The sequence below is a fragment of the Stenella coeruleoalba genome (assembly GCF_951394435.1).
Source record: "Stenella coeruleoalba genome assembly, chromosome: 14".
Classification (NCBI taxonomy): Eukaryota; Metazoa; Chordata; class Mammalia; order Artiodactyla; family Delphinidae; genus Stenella; species Stenella coeruleoalba.
In genome coordinates, this window is record NC_137160.1 from 33,790,153 (window position 1) to 33,808,343 (window position 18,191).

Consider the following 18,191-nt stretch of genomic DNA (forward strand, 5'->3'; position numbering starts at 1 on the left):
GAAGTTTTATTGATTGTTCCTCTTTTGTATCCCCGTGTTTGAATGTTAATCTGATATAGTTCCAGTGTCTTGCATTTCAAGATTTAATTGGGTTACCAAAAGTCTACTCAAAATGAGAAAAGCAAACACAGTATAAAGTACAATACTTATATTTTAGGTAAATTCATTTTGCTTTCTTGCAGTGTGCTAACTTAAACCACAAAGAATTATTTCAGAGCATTATATTTATAATTTATTTGACTATTTTTAAAACTCTATTTTAGAGTTCCTCTAAGGCAATGCAATCCTAGAATTATTTAGATTTTCCTTTACATTCCTTCTTCAATTTAGATGACTGCTAATTAGGTATTTTTCTCTTCTGCGCCCCAGAACATTACTGTCTAAATTGTATATGAAAATATACATGAATATATAAAAGCTAAGAGTTTTTGATTAATATTCATAGATTTTTATATGAGAAATGCAATTTTGATATTTAAGTAAGTATTTCAGTTTAGAAAATTTATTTTTGTAATAGTTGATTTAGATTTTCCATTGTTGTTACAGGTGACTTGGAGTTCAGGCAAGGGAAAACACTGTGCAAATGCCAGGTGGAGGGATAGAAAGAGAAGCTTAACCTTTATTTGATTGCCTCATGTAAATATGTAGACTTATTCTACCTCTGATCAGTTTCACTGACCAAGATGAACTGGTAGATCAGTGAAAAGAAAGATCATAAGCACCATTTCGCCCAAAGATACCTACATAACTAAAGGAGACAAAATATTCCTCCCAATTTTCCCTTCTAGTCTGTCTGGCTTTTGGGAGAGTCAACAAGTGAAACCGTGTCTTCCTGAAACCAAGTTCCTCTGTTGAATGTATGATTAACCTCTCTATCCAAAATGTCATTCTCTTTCTTGTCCAATACCTTTTCTCCTCAAGACTGAGGAGTATCAAAGAAAATGGGGAATTGAAATGGAGCTGGACGCTGTGGGGCCATCTCAGTACTGTTCTACCATCTCAGAAACCTATCCATGTCCCCAGTTTCTTGTTTGTAGGGAAAAAGTCTCAGCCTCCTAGACCTTCCCTGAGTTTCAATGGGCAGATTCAAAAAGTTGCTAATCAGGAAAGTGAGGGAATTCAGAAACAAACAAAAAAAAAACAAACAGTTGTGCAGTGAAGAAGCAGAGTTCCTCCTCAAGGGATATACATGACAATATATCTTTCAGTTTTTCTACAAGAACCCCAACTGCCAGGTAGAGAGGGTGACTTCAGGCTGAGCACACAATTTCTGGAACACCACCCTATTACCTCACCACTAAACAATCAGAAGAAAGTCACAGACCATATAGCCTTCACCTCCAATTTTGCCTATAAAAGCTCTTCCCCCAAAACCATTGCTTGGTCTTTGTTATAAATAGTTCTCTGCTCCAAACTCCAATGTTTTGGTTTGTTTGGCCTCACTGTGGGTCAGGCACATGAACTTGGGTTCAACAACACCAGTTTAACTCATGTAACCCAGGTTAACTCCCTGTAATCTATCTCCATATTTTAATACTTACATTGCCTTGATTGATGGTACAGTGCTCTCTCATACCATAACACAGATCATACTAATTCTTCTTTTGTAGTTTCTATTTAGTAGAATTGGAAAGCAGCTGGTCTGCAGACTCTGCAAAGTTACCTTTTGTGTTCTTGAGGATCATTATAGAGCCATTACATTAAACTCACATAAATTTGACATTGTTGAGAATGACACAGATAACATTTTTGCATTAAAATAAAAGCATCATTCAAACTATATACATATTTGGAAAGGATAAGTAAGAATTAGTAATAGAGTAGTAACATGAGAGGATGAAGTAGTATGGAAAATAAACCATTTTTCTTTGTACAACATCCTATTTGCTCACAAAAATTTCATAATTATGTATTGGAAATATTACTAATGAATGTCCTTTCTTGTTACTCACTACATACCCACTTGTAGCAAATTTCCATTCAGGGGAAATGAATTGTCTGGAGAAGTTAAGCAACTTATTAAAAAGTATGCTCTATATAGATTGCAAAATTCATTTGCCCTTTGCCCACTCTTTAAGTTTTCTTGAGTCATTATCTTGTAAAGATGCTCATATTACATATAGATGATCTCTCTAGCTTCAAATATCACAAGAGAGAGCAAAATAAAAATTTAAGAACTTAGCTTTGTGCTCAGAGAACCTGGATTCAAATCCCAGCTCTGTCACTTACCAGCTGTGTGACCTTGGGCAAGTTACTTAACCTTTCTGAGCTGGAGTTCTATATGTGAAATTGTAATAAAGATAGCATTTACCTTTTTGATTAAATGATCACTAGTCCATAAAGTGTTTAGATCAGAGCCTGGATTATTTGTAATCACTCAATAAACATTGACTATAAAAATTGTTGTTATTATTATGTTAAAAAAATGCCTTTGTTGAATGTAAGAATGAATGTGACCTCTAAAAATCTTCATTATGAAATTGTAGGGGAGAAACAAAATAATTTTCACTCTTACCTTCTAAGTTCTTTGCTAGAAATCCTGTAACAGAAGACAGATTAACAAGAGAAAAACAGAAGGTTATTAACATGTATACCTCATGTCTACATAGGCGATATTCAGGAAAAAAATGAGTAACTCTCAGAGATGGCTTAGAATGTAGGCTTAAATACATTCTTCAACTAAAGGCAAAATAGAGAAAAGTAGTGGTAAGCCAGTTACGGGGTGTGTGTGGGGGTGTTAGTAAAAGTACTGTAAATAAAAATAAGGTTTGTTATGCAGATTTTGTCAGTGTCTTCTCCATTGTTAAGTTTCTTGTAATTTAGTATCCTTTTCTTCTTGGTACAGAGGGGGAGACACCCCTACAAATGGAGATTTAGAAATAAATAAGATTTAATAATCTTATTAAAGATTAATATTAAATAATCATTAATAAATGGAGAAATATAAATAAATGTAAATTTCCCTTATAAAAGAGTTATATTTGGGGGTGACTTATTCTGCCACTCTACAAAATGATGGAATTGAGGAAATGGTATATAACCCAAAGACCTGCTTTTTAGTTAAACAGCCATAACCTGGGGGTTAGGATTATAATATATTATCAAAATGTAAATATATTTCTGGATCTTCAAACTGAATACTGGGTAAATTGTTATTTTCTTTACCCATCTTGAGGTGATGGAAATTTGTCTTTTGTTTTTTCTTCTGGCCACTTTTGACTTATTTTGCCTAATTTTCTAGCCAAGGAGAGTTTTGACCTAATTCCTAGAGTTACAGTATGGAAGGGTCTTGTAGGCTGAAAATTGATCTTGACAACCTGCCTGGATGATTACTGTAAATCAAAAAAATCAACTAATTTTTAACTTATCAACCCTCCAAATACTAGGTGGCTGAGCCTTATCACACACACGCACACAAAAGAAGAAGAATTAAAGAGAAAAACCTTGATTAGTTAGCACTTGGGTGCCTAAAAATGTAAATTAATTTGATGTACTTTCCCCTTTTGTTAGTTAAACAAATTGGATATGCTTAAAAAGAGCAAAGTACACAAGACTAAAATATAACATATGAATGATGACAAGAGAGACTTAAAGTCAATGTTTTCCATACTTGTAGCACAAAACAGTGTTACCCATATATGTTCAGCCATGGCACGAAATACCTTCCCTTTAATGTGAACTTATTGGATACTCTAGAAAGATGTCTTCAAATTTTCAAGGTGGAAATAATCTCAGAGATCACCTGAAATGTTCTTTATTTTATGCAGGAGGAAATTGTGCCTTTAAAAAGAATGCTATGGTTAATTTGGGAGAATCCAGGTCTCAACAATCCAGCTCACTTTTCAGAGTCCCTTCCTGTTAAGTAAGCAATTTATACACACTTTCTTCCCTGTTTGAGTTTTGCAAGCGGGGCACTCCTTAACTTTTTGTCAGCTTTATTAAGCTGGGCTAACTTCCTAGGGCTAAACATACAACCATTTTTCATTTCTTGGCAATCTGTTCTATTAAATTTGCATATTCAAATATGCAGCATTTATGTCTGATCTCTAAAAGAAAACTCACTAAATTCCTAGTAGGATTATTCACTGTCTTTCTCTTTGGGTAGGGACAAAGAATTTGAGTAACAACTGAGAGAGAAAGCAGAAGTTAGGTAGTGCTCTCATAAATGAAATTAGCAAGTTTCTACAATTTAAAGGTTCTATTTGTAATTCAAAAAACATTTTTCCTTCCTCCTTGCTTAGCTTCAGGCATGAATAAAAGTGTTGGGAGGGAGGAATGTTTGCTTTTCTTCCCCTTAATGGGTAAGAGATAACTAAATGCTGAATTTACAAAATACTTTGCTGGTTTGGATATTATGCATAAGCACAAGATGAATATCATGGCTTGGATCTTAACTGAGTACTATCTGCAAAGTCACTTTGCTATATATATGAAAAATCTACATTGTTTAACTTGACAATCTTCTCAAATGATATCCACAAGTATTTAGCATTAAAAAGCTTAGTTTAGAATTTGAATTTCTAATGTTGAGTTTCCAATTAAAGGTTCTACACTCCAAAACAGACTTGAAAAGGAAAAACAAAAAGAACAAGCATAACTGAAGAGAAACAGTAACATTGGCTCCCACTTGGTTAAGTTGCTTCCAGGCAACCTAAGGGGTCCTCACTCTGTGTGAATTCCAATTGCCTTACATTCTACCATGCTCTGGGGTGGAACATCCTAAAGAAAATATTGATGTTATGTTATCCAAGCTGAAAGAGAAAAAATGCACTCATACCCATACATATTAAACTAAACAAAATCCCAACATGAATTTTAAGAGGGAAGAAATCAGTCAGCTTCTCACACAAATTCACTGTTAATCATCAACTTTTGTTCTCTCATCTTCCTCTCTTTCTTCCTGCACCCCATGTTAGGAATAAAACCTCTGTGCTTGTTCAGAGTTGTGTGTAAAAAATGCAAAGTTTGAACATTTTCTTTGTGTTCTACTTTTTTTTCCTTCTCTATGGATTTTCTTCTTTTTGTGGACATACTTCCTTCCTAGAATTTGCCTTACAAAGAGGATCTTGCATTAAGTTTATTCTTCATTTCTCTGTAGAGAAAAAAAGTTTCCTGCCTTTCCAATCTGCAAAGATCAAGTCACTAGCCACTGCAGGTGCAGACCTGTAGTATACACTGAAAGGAATTCTGGATAAGGCACTCTGTGCTTTGGGAAAACAGGAAAAACAAACCCTTAGATAGTGAGATATATTTCAGGAGAAATTTCTATGAACCCAAATTCTTGCATCTTCCCATACTTAGGAAAGTACTAAAATGATTAACTACTATCTGACTAGCAGTGACCTTTTATGGAGAAGCATACTTGACTGCATGGATCCCCTAGCCCAAATCGCATATGTACTAGCCTCTCCCCATACGTCTTTGGAGCAGTCCTTGATAGCTATCAGAGAGGCTGTCTCCCAGTCTGTAGTACTCAGTACGACACCGAATAAAACTCAACTCATAGCTCTTACATTGTGCTTTTCTTTTCCCCTCCAGTCAATGTCTCTAAGAATAATGATATTACTTTTAGGAGTTTAGTTATCATCACCAAATTTCTTATTTAGAATAATTCAAGAAACTCTGTAGCTAATTGCAATGGAAATGAAAAGCATTCTATGATTAGTCAGTCTATGGAATGAATTGTTTCTAAATTCAAAGACAATTGAAAAATGATAGATGATAGCAGACAATACAACAGAGAAAAGATCACATAGGAACCTTATGTTGTATTCCTTTATCCATGTTAAAGGGCAATTTCCAAAAAAGAAAGGAAAATCATGACTCTCAAAGAAATATAAAATGAATGTGAGTCAAAGATTTTATTTAACTCATTAATTAATGAGTGTACTAGTAAGGTGTTAAAACTAGATCAAAGGAACACTTGAAGAACAAATATATATATATATGTAATCAAGAATATTCAAAGACCAAAGAAAGTTTGGTCTTGGTTCAAAGACCAGACTTTAATCAGTCTCCTCTAACTCCTCTTCACAATTACGGTTCAATATTGGGCTTCTGTGTCTGTAGTTGTTAGACATCTGTCACCCAATTTTAGCAAGAATCCTGCTGAGTAAGTTTAGAGAAGCTTCCTCACCCTTGATATCTGATCACTCTCCATATCATATTAAGTTTATCATCCCCTACCCCTGGCATCTGATCACCCTAGCTGGCTTTCAACAAGAATTCTGACAAGTAGTTTTAGCCAGAATCCCCCTTACCCCTGATGCTTTTTCTTAGTATTTTTCATCCAGTGACAGTCTCCCCGACCATGCACTTGTCTATGTTGTATTAGGAATTTAACCTAGTTTTATACTGAGTTCTCTATTCAACTATTGCAATAATTTCTGAATAAAATCTGGTTTTTACCACTTAAAGTACTGTTCAGCTCCAGTTTTCTTTAACAGAAGTGAAAATCAATTGTATCTCTATTGGACAAATTCACATTTTTCAGGACAAAATTGATTTGTGTTGACATCAGTTCTGTACAGTTTGCAGAATTGTAAAATTTGTCAAAGATGATGAAAACAGTAGGCCCCCCTTATAGAAACAGATAACCCTGAAAGGTCTACTAGACTATGCTCTACATTCCATTAAAATGATTTCCAGTAATCATTATGCCCATTTCAAAAACTTTCCCAATTTTTCCTTACCTCAGATCCTAGAATATCTGCCATAGTGAAAGCTAGGTAGTCATCTCTCCTCTTCATTTCTGTTCAGTAGCTGTTTCCTTCAAAAGGCTACACTTGTTTCCTTTAGCTCATTGGTCACTCTTTCTAAATTCATTTGAGAGACTCTCCCTGAAACAAGGTTTATTGAAATGAATTATACACTTTTTAAAGGTGGAAGCACATGCTGGTAACCATTTAAGGTTCAGTTTTCTCAGAATACTCTCAGGGTTCTTATATATTTTTGAAACATTGCACTTAGCAAAAGAGAAATCATAAAATTTCAATTATTGATAGAAAATAATTACTACCTATGGTAGGCAGAATAATACCTATCAACTAGCCCCTAGATTTTGTAAATATGTTAAGTACATGGAAATTAAGGTCACTGATGGAATTAAGTTTGCTAATCAACTGACCTTAAGAAAGGAGATTATCCTGGATTATCCCAGTAGGCTTGAAGTAATCCAAGCATTCTTAAAAGTGGTGATGAGGGGAGGAAGAGATGAATTAGAGTGACATATGACTATGGAGAAATGGTCAGAGAGATGTAAGTTGCTGCTTAAAATGGAGGAGGAATCCAGGAGCTAATGAATGTGGGTGGTTTCTTCCCTAGAATCTTGAGAAAGGAATGTAGTCTTGTCAACAACTTTTTTTTTTTTTGCGGTAAGTGGGCCTCTCACTGTTGTGGCCTCTCCCGTTGCGGAGCACAGGCTCCGGAGGCGCAGGATTAGCGGCCATGGCTCACAGGCCCAGCCACTCCGTGGCATGTGGGATCTTCCCAGATCGGGGCACAAACCCGTGTCCCCTGCATCGACAGGTGGACTCTCAACCACTGCGCCACCAGGGAAGCCCTGTCAACAACTTTTGATTTTAACTCAGTGATATCATGTAGATCTTATAAATCTAAACAACAGATTTATAAGATAATATGTTTATGTTGTTTAAGCTTTTAATTTTGTGGTAATGTGTTATAGCAGTAACAGGAAACTAATGCACTATCCCATAGTTAGATAATAAGGCAATGGTAGATGGTGGTGATGCACTCTCAGAATAGTTGCTCTAGTCTAGAAAATCAGTTATGATCTGTGTCCTCCAATTTACATATAAGGTATGAGAGTGAGAATCCAATAACACTTGGATGAGCAGATAGGTGTATTATAATGTAATTATTGGAAAAGTAAACTCTTATCTCTCAGGGAAATAGAAAATAAACACATGTTAAATCTGTTCTTTAAATCATTATTTAATGTGATAACAAAGAACATGTTAGAACTTGCTGGAAGAACACCTGAGAATATTGGATATTTAGAGGTACATTAGCAAATAAATGTTAGTATAATATTGATGAGTTAGATATAAATTGGTTAGTGTCCAACAAGCCATACATCACTGAAATCCTCTCTTCTACCAAAATGAAATGATTGCATCTTGACTGGACAAAATTCTCCAAGTTAACAAGTCACTTCACTAAATCTGGAACCTTCAGTCAAATATTATAAACAATGAGATAAACTCTATATATTCTCCCCAAGATGTCAATGGGAGGAATTTGCATCTGTATAACAAAATATGCCACCCAAGTTTTTCATTTCCAACTTTTAGATACATTTTCTGAAAGGGGCAGTAAAAGCATTTTGTCAGTTGGAAAAATACAATATTGAATAGCTATTTTGAAGTCAAGAATTGCTAAATAGCAAAATAAACAAACAAATAAATAAATATATTTTAAGTAAGTGCATAGCAGAAAGAAGGAAAAAGACTATCCTGTAAGTAGAAAGAAAAAGACAACTATGAAAATATTTCACTCCCTTAAATAATATTTTATAATGTATTTATTTTGTGTTTTTAAAGAAATGAAAGAAAACTGGACTATATAGAAAATGAAATAATTAAGAGGAAAAAAAGAATCTAGGAAAATTAAAAATACACTGGCCACCCTCCTTCAATTTTAACACATAGAAATATTGAAGAAATATTTTGAATAGTTATAAAATATACATAGTAAAGCTTGAAAGAAATGGAAACAGCAATGCCCCAGAAACAAAGAGATATTCCATAGTTGTGAGTGTAAATTGAAGATAAACTGACCACAGTGGGACCAGGATAAAACACCATCTTTAGGAGCTAGGGTTTATATGCCTCCATGGCAATAATAGTAAATGACACAGACGTACTACAAGGAAAGAACCTTTTTAAATGAATACAGAAGCTGCAAAAACACTCCCTATGTAAATGGGAAACTTACAATTTCTGCAAACCAGCCCATGGTCATAGTTAGAATAAAGATATGTGGACTATGCCATAGATAAAAGACAAATCAGTGACTGAAGATTAGAATTCCATGTCAGGAATATATTAGTCTTGAAGATGGAATGATGGTTGGTGAGGCAGAGACATAAACTGTTGACTTTAATAAATTAACATGAAATCCAGATTGGACCTGGTGAAACTCATAGATACCAGAAAGATGAAAATGTGAGTTGGTCCTACAGGAATACAGAAATGCTTCCATAATGTAGTGCAATCCCGGTCTATGGCCAATGCTAATCCTTGATGGAAATAAGAATATAGACAAAAGAAAGAAAGAAAGAACTTGTTAGACAGTGCAATTCCATGAGTGGCACAATGCCATTAAACATGTTTATTAACTAGATTAATTCCTGTGTTACTAGAGACAATATCAAACTCATAGGAATTTTAACACTTAAGAAATGTATCCATACAAATTTAAACAGATGTGTAAAAAATGATTACATAGGAATCTTGGAAATGTGAAAATATTATCGATAAGTTAAAAAATATATATTATATAGGGTAAGTTGTAAGAGTATTAAACAGCAAACCTGGCCCTGCAGAGGCTAGAATTGGTGAATTAGAAGATGGAAGACAAGGAACATGACCAAGATGGCAGAGTAGAAAGACCCTGAGCTCACTTCCTCTCATGAGCACACCAAAATTATAACTATCTGCAGAAAAATCATTGATGAAAAAGATTGAAACATACCAGAAAATATCTACAACTAAAGACATTAAGAAGGAACCACAATGAGATGGGTGGGGGGGGGGGAACTCACAATATAATCAATTCCCATACCCTTGGGTGAGCAAACCAAAAACTTGAGAATAATTATACTGCAGAGATTCTCTCATGAGAGTGAGAGTTCTAAACCCCACGTCAGCCTCCACAGTCCAGGGGTCCTGCACTGGGAAGACAAGTTCCCAGAGTATTTGTCTTTGAAGGCCAGTGAGGCTTAACCTCAGGAAGCCCACAAGACTGGGGGAAACAGAGATTTCATGCTTAAAGGGCACACACAGAATCTCATGCACTGGAACCCAGGGCAAAAGCAGTAATTTGATAGTAGCCTGGTCCAGACCTACTTGCTGGTCTTGAGAGTATCCCAGAGAGGTGAGTGTGTGGTTGTGGCTCACCCTGAGAACATGGACACTGGTGTCAACAATATTTGGGAAAATTCTACTTGTGTGAACACAGCTGCTGGTGTCTGCCATCTTGGCTCATTAGCATCAAGACCTGGCCACACCCAAAACCCTGTAGGTGCCAGTGCTGGGATGTCTTAGGTCAAAAAACTAACCAGGCAAAGACAGACCCACCCACCAGCAGACAGGCTGCCTAAAGACTTCCTGAGCCCATAGCTACTTCTACATGTACCCCTAGTCATGGTGCTCCCCACCAGAGGGCCAAGACCCAGTTCCACACACCAGTGGGCAGACCCTGGCCCATCCCTCCAGGAAACCTGCAGTAGCCTCTAGACCAGCCTTCTCCACCAGGGGGTAGACATCAGATGCAATAAAAGTGTGATCCCACAGCCTGCAGACTCAGCCCACTTACAGCAGGCCAGATCCTACTCTGGGTCAGCTGGGCTCTGGCTCTGTCCACTAGCAGTCCAATGCAGGCATTGCAACATGCTAGATCCCATATCCTACTGTGTCAGGAACTCCTGCTCCACCCCTTCCCCCACCACACACACACCAACGATTTGAAACGAGTTCTGCGATCTCTGAAACCTGCAGCCAGGCTCCAGTAACCAGTTCTCCCTACCAGTAGTCCAGCACTAACTCCAGAACTTGGCATCACCTGCCAGTGGATAGGCAACAGTTCTGGAGTCTTTAGGACCCTGACTCTACCCAACAGTGAGCCAGCACTACCCTGGGGCTCCCTAGGGTTCTGCAGCCAGCTGCCTCATAACCCAACCCCACTAAATAGTATCCAACAGCATCTGCACAAGGCAAGGCCTGACAACCAACAAGGCTAGGGGCCAACCAAGCCTTCAGACTGCCTACATAATCAGCCTGCCACAACAGAAGGATCCACACAGCTCTCTTATGGAGAAGCCCTAGAATATATAGCTTGGGTGATGATGAGGGGGAGGGCACTGTTGGGATACATAGAACATCTCCTACAGAAGGCCTTTTCTCCAAGGATGAGAAATGTAACTAAACTACCACATAAATAAAAAAGCAAATAGCAACTTAGACAAAATGAGGTGGCTGAGGAACATGTTTCAGATGAAGGAATGATATAAAACCCCAGCAGATAACTCAATTTCAATGGACCTAGAGTCTGTCATACAGAATGAAGTAAGTCAGAAAGAGAAAAACAAATACCATATGCTAACACATATATATGGAGTCTAAAAAGAAGTGGTACTGATGAACCTAGTTGCAGGGCAGAAATAAAGAGGTAGACATAGAAAATGGACTTGTGGACATGGGGTGGGAGGGTGAAGCTGGGGCAAAGTGAGAGTAGCATCAATATGTATACACTACTGAATGTAAATTAGTTGGCTGGTGGGAAGCAGCAGCATAGCACAGGGAGATTGGCTCAGTGCTTTGTGATGACCTTAGAGGGGTGGGATAGGGAGGATGGGAGGGAGGCTCAAGAGGGAGGGGATATGGGGACATGTGTATGTATATGGTGATTCATTTTGTTGTGCAACAGAAACTAACACAGTATTGTGAAGCAATTATACTCCAATAAAGATCTATTTTAAAAAATTTAAAAGAAAACCTGGCAGAACTAAGTGAACTGGAGATAGGCAATCTACCCAAGAAAGTGTTCAGGGTAATGACTGCAAAGATAATCAAAGAACTGGGAAGGAGAATAGAGGCACAGAGTGAGAATTTAGAAGTTTTTAACAAAGAGAAAAGGTAAAGAACAACCAAACAGAGATGAAGAATACAATAACTGAAATGCAAATACACTAGCAGGAATCAATAGTAAACTAAATTATACACAAGAAAAGACCAGTGAGGTGGAAGATAGAGTAGTGGAAATCACTCCTACTAACAGAAAAAAAAGAAAAAAATACCTAAAAAGAAAGGAAGACAGTTTAAGGGACCCTTTGGACAACATCAAGCACACTAATATTTGCATATAGGGGTCTCAGAGGGAGAAGAATGAGAGAGAAAGGGCCTGAGAATATATTTGAATACTAAATAGCTGAAAAATTCCCTAACCTGGGGAAAGAAACAGTCACCCAAGTCCAGGAAGCACAGAGAGTCCCATAGAGGATTAACCCAAAGAGGAACACACCAACCCACATTGTAATCAAAATTACAAAAATTAAAGATGAAGAGAAAATATTAAAAACAGCAAGAAAAAAAGAACAAATAATGTACATGCGAACTCCCATGAGGCTATCGGCTGATTTTTCAGCAGAAACTCTGCAGGACAAAAGAGAGTGGCATGATATACTTAAAGTGATGAAAGGGAGAAACCTACAACCAACAATATTCTACCCAGCAAGGCTCTCTTTCATCTTTGAAGGAGAAATCAAAAGCTTTACAGACAAGCAAAAGCTGAAAGAGTTCATCACTGTCAAACAAATATTACAACAAATATTATAGAAATTCCTCTAGGCAAAAGAGTAAAGGATACAACTAGAAATAAGAAAAATATGAAATGAAAAATCACAGGAGTAAAGGTAAACATAAATGTAGAAATCATCCACACACAAACCAATAAGGAGGTTAAAAGACAAAAGTAGTAAAATCCTCTATATCCATGATAAGAAGTTAAGGGATACACAAAATAGTTAAATGTAAAATATGATATCAAAAACAGTAATTGTGAGGCAAGGAGAGTATAAATGGACAGTTTCTAAAATGCATTTGAAATTAAGAGATCAGCAACTTAATCACACACACACACACACACACACACACACACATATATATATATATATAGTTGTACAAAAACCTCACAGTAATTGCAAATCAAAAATCTATAACAGATATATACAAAAAAGGAAAGAAAAAGGAAACCAACATAACACTAAATATAGTCATCAAATCACAAAAGAAGAGCACAAAAGTAGAAAGGGCAAAAAAAGACCTACCAAAACAAATCCAAAACAACAAAATGTCAGTAAGAACATACATACTGATAATTACCTTAAATGTAAATGGACTAAATGATCCAACCAAAAGACATAGAGTGGATGAATGGCTACAAAAAAAAATGTGTACATATGATGCCTACAAGGGACACACATCAGGTCTAGAGACACAAAAAGACTGAAAGTGAGGAGATGAATAAAGGTATTCTATGCAAATGGAAATCTAAAGTAAGCCAGAGAAGCAATACTTATATTAGACAAAATACACCTTAAAAAAAAGACCGTTGCAAGAGACGAAGAAGGACACTACATACTGATCAAGGGATCAATCCAAGAAGATAAAACAGTTGTAAAGTATGCACCCAACAGAGGAGCACCTTAATATATAAGGCAAGTATTAACAGACATAAAAGGAGAAATCAATAATTACAGAATAATAGTAGGGAACTTTAACACCCTACTTACATCAATGGGCAGATCATTCAGAGAGAAAATCAAATAAGAAAACACAGGCCTTAAATAACACATCAGACCAAATGGACTTAATTGATATTTATAGAGCATTCTGTCCAAAAGCAGCAGAATACACTTCTTTTCAAATGCACATGAAGCATTACTCAGGATATATTACATGCTAGGCCATAAAACGAACCTCAATAAATTTAAGAAAATTGCAATCATATCAAGCATCTTTTCTGACCACAATGCCATGAGACTAAAAATTAACTACAAGAAAAAAAAAAAAAAGAAAACTGCAAAAAAACCCACAAACACATGGAGGTTAAATAATACACTACTAAACAACCAATAGATCACTGTAGAAATCAAACAGGACATTTTAAAAAAATGCCTAAAGACAAATAAAAATGAAAACACAGTGATCCAAAACCTATGGGACTCTACTAGAGCTAATCAATGTCTTTGGTAAAGTTGCAGAATACAAAGTTAATATACAGAAATCTATTGAATTTCTATACATTAACAATGAATTATCAGAAAAAGAAATTAAGGGATCAGTCCCCTTTACCATCACATTAAAAATAAATTAAATACCTAGGAATAAACTTACTTAAGGAGGCAAAAAACCTATACTCCAAAAACTATAAGACACTGAAGAAAGAAATTGAAGATTACACAAACAGATGGAAAGATATACTGTGTTCTTGGATAGGAAGAATTAATGTTGTTAAAGTGACCATACTACTCTAAGCAATCTACAGATTCAATGCAAGTCCTAACCAAATACCAATGGCATTTTTCACAGCACTAGAGAAAATAACTTTAAAATTTGTATGGGAAGAGAGAGGATCCAAATAGCCAAAACAATCTTGAGAAAGAAGTACAGAGCCAGAGGAATCACACTTCCTGATTTCAGACTATACTACAAAGCTACATTAACCCAAACATTATTCCGCTGGCACAAAAACAGGCACATAGATCAATGAAAGAGGATAGAGAACCCAGAAATAAACCCAGGAACTCATGGTCAATTAACCTATTACAAAGGAGGCAAGAATAAACAATGGATAAAGGACAGTCTCTTCAATAAGTGGTGCCAGGAAAACTGGACAGCTACATGTAAAAGAATGAAATTAAAACATTCTCTAACACCATATACAAAAATAAACTCAAAATGGATTAAAGACCTAAATATAAGATCAGATACTATAAAACTCCTAGAGGAAAACATAGACCAAACACTCTTCAACATATATCAAAGCAGTATTTTTTTGGATCCATTTCCTAGAGTAAAAGGGGGGGGGGACAAAAAAAAAAGCAAAAATAAACAAATGGTATCTAATTAAACAAAATTTTTGCACAGTAAAGTAAACCATCAACAAAACAAAATCACAACCTACTTAATGGGGAAAAAAAATTGCAAATAATACGAGTGATAAGAGGTTACTATCCAACATATATAAATAGCTCATACAACTCAACATCAAAAAAAACAAACAACCGATTTAAAAAAATGGGCAGAAGAATTGGACAGACAATTTTCCAATGAGGAAATGCAGATGGCCAACAGTCACATGAAAAAGTGTTCAACATTGCTAATCATCAGGGAAATGCCAATCAAAACCACAGTGAGATATCATCCCACACTTGTCAAAATGGCTATAATCAGAAAGAACACAAATAACAAAAGTTGGCAAGGAGGTAGAGAAAAGGAAATCCTATATTGTTGGTGGAGAAGTAAATTGTTACAGTTACTATTGAAAAATCTCAGAGTAGAACTACCATATGACCTAGCAATTCTACTCCTGGATATATCCAAAAACAACAACAACAACCAGACAAACAAACAAAAAAAAACCTACTGATTTTAAAAGATACATGCACCCCAATGTTCATAGCAGCATTACTTATAATTGCTAAGATATGGAAGCAAACCCAGTGTCCATCAACAGATGAATGAAATGAATGGATAAAGAAAAAGAAGATGTGGTGTATATACCAAAATGGAATATTACTCAGCCATAAAAAAGAATGAAATTTTGTCATTTGCAGCAACATAGATAGACTTGGAAAGTATTATCCTAAGTGAAATAAGTCAGAGAAGGAAAACTACTATATGATATCACTTATATGTGAAATCTATATAATACAACAAACAAGTGAACATAATAAAAAGGAAGCCAACTCATAGAGAACAAACTACTTGTTACAAGTGGGGAGGTTGTGGAGGAACAATGCAGTGGTGGTGGACTAGGAGACACAAACTATTGGTTGTAAGATAGCCTCAAGGAATATAGCCAATATTTTGTTATAACTGTAAATGGGAAGTAATCTTCAAAAATTTTATAAAAATTAAAAAGAAAAAAGATGGAAGAGAGAAAAACTATTCCAAAGGGCAGCACAATGAAATTAAGGAAAGAAGACTGAAAAAAATAGATATTAGAAGACATAGAGGATAGATTGAGAAATTCTAACATAATTCTAATAGGAGATCCAGAAGGAAAACTTAGATTAAGAAAAAGGCAATAATTGAAGAAATACTGGTGATAATGTTTTGGAAATGAGGAAAGACAAATCCCCAAATTGAAAAGTATCATTGGGTGATGACTAAAATTTAAAAAATAAAATGTATACCTAGAAACACAAGAGTGTAAATGTAGGATACTGAGAATGAAGAGAAAATCACCAGAACTACCATAATGAAATACTATCCATATAGGAGCAAGAATATTGAAAGTAGATTTTTATTAGCAACAGCAGAAGAGTTAAGAGTAAGAGAAGGGAGAAGATAAGTAAGAGATGAAATATATTAATTCTTCTTGTGATTTTAGCCACAAGCTGGAAATAAAATAATAGATAGCTTTACCATGAGAATTAATATGATTGGTGGGAAAATGGCAAGTTTCTTTGTTTGGAAAGAAAATAAACACATCAACTAATTTTAGATTTGTTACCCATACACATGCATAATCATATAAAGAAGCATACTAAAATATTAAGGGTAACCAGTAAAATAATAGTAAAGAATTGGTAGCATTCAACCTGTCCTACTTTGCAGAACAAAGTACATTTGATTACTCCAAGAGAAAGCAAGAAAGAAGAAAATTTAAGAGAAAACATGGCACATCTAAAACAAAAAATAATCAAAATAACTACAAACAGATTATATTCATGAAGTTAAACTTACTATAGTAGATTAGAAAAGCTATTTTTTAAGTCACATTTTTAAAAAGACATATTTTTTATAAAGGACACATATAAAACAAAATAACACTATATGCTTAAAATAATCATATACTTCTTGGATAAAATGTGAATATCAGTTAAAATTGAATTTCATCTGATATTATTAAAAGGGAGAAGAGGAGCATTTCATACTAAGAAAATATCACAAAGTGAGTATATTAGCCATAATCTAATATGAACCTGAATACATAGTTTCAAATCTAGGAAGGAAAAAAAAAATTAAAAATAGTATGTTGGAGGATAAAAATGAATTTATATTCATATTGAGGCATTTTAACCAGGAAATATTAGTGGAATAAGATGTAAATCAGGTAAGGAAACAAGACCTGAAAATGCAATTTATAATTTTAATTTAATATAATCCAATAATGGGAATGTACATCTTATAATCATTCAAGAATATTTACCAAAATAGACCAATGCAACAAATAGCTAGCAAGAACCAACTTTATACATGTTTTGTTCTCTGACCACAGTGCAATACTCAGACATAGCCAATCAAAACATTCCATATATTTATATTAAGGAGTTAACTAAAGAATCATATTAAGAGGAAATAATGAGTTCAGTAGGAAATTATGAAGCATTTAAACATTAAATCACCATAATAGCAAAAACTGTGGAATAAAACTTGACCAGTGTTAGGTAAAAGTTTTCTTGTCTTAAATGTATTAATTAGAAGAGATGAGTGACTGAAGATAAATGAATTGAAGCTATAAAGTTTATAAGGATGATTGTGTCAAGCTCTATAAACACCAGATATATTTTGTTGTATAATCAATGAAAAGGTTGGATAAATCAAATGTTGTTGTATAATCAAATGTTAGATCATTTGATGAGTTAGCATCTGTGCAACAATATTTAAGGCTCTGAGAATCTCAACAGTATAAACACTATGAACAAAGCGTATAGTTCACTTTTAAGACAGATGCCAAGAGGACCCAAGTCAAATCAAGAGAAAAGATTCCATTCCCGATCTAAAAAGCCCATAGGACCAGATAGAAAATAGTGACAATTAAGTTATATAATTGTCTGAATACTTTGTTTTCTGCATCTTTTAGTAATATTAAAGATACTAGGGGCAGAGTCAAGATAGCGCTGTGTGAAGACACTGAGTTAGTGTCTCCCCACAGCTAGGGCACCTGCTGGGCACTGGTGGGTGACCCTGATGCTCAAGGAGATGGGAGGAACCCCCAAGTGAACTGGTAGGACATGGGGGGACAGAGGGGGGGATGAGAAGTGGAGGGCAGACAGGATTGGCTTCCCTGAGTCCCAGGAGATCAGGAGAGGTAGGTGGGAGGGGCCCTCCTGGGAGTAGTGGGAGAGGAGTGGAGGTCAATTGCCCTGTCCTCTCAGGCACTGGGGAGCCTGCTAAGCTCCCAGGCCAGTCCCCTGCCCTCCAAGACCCCCCCTTCCCCTG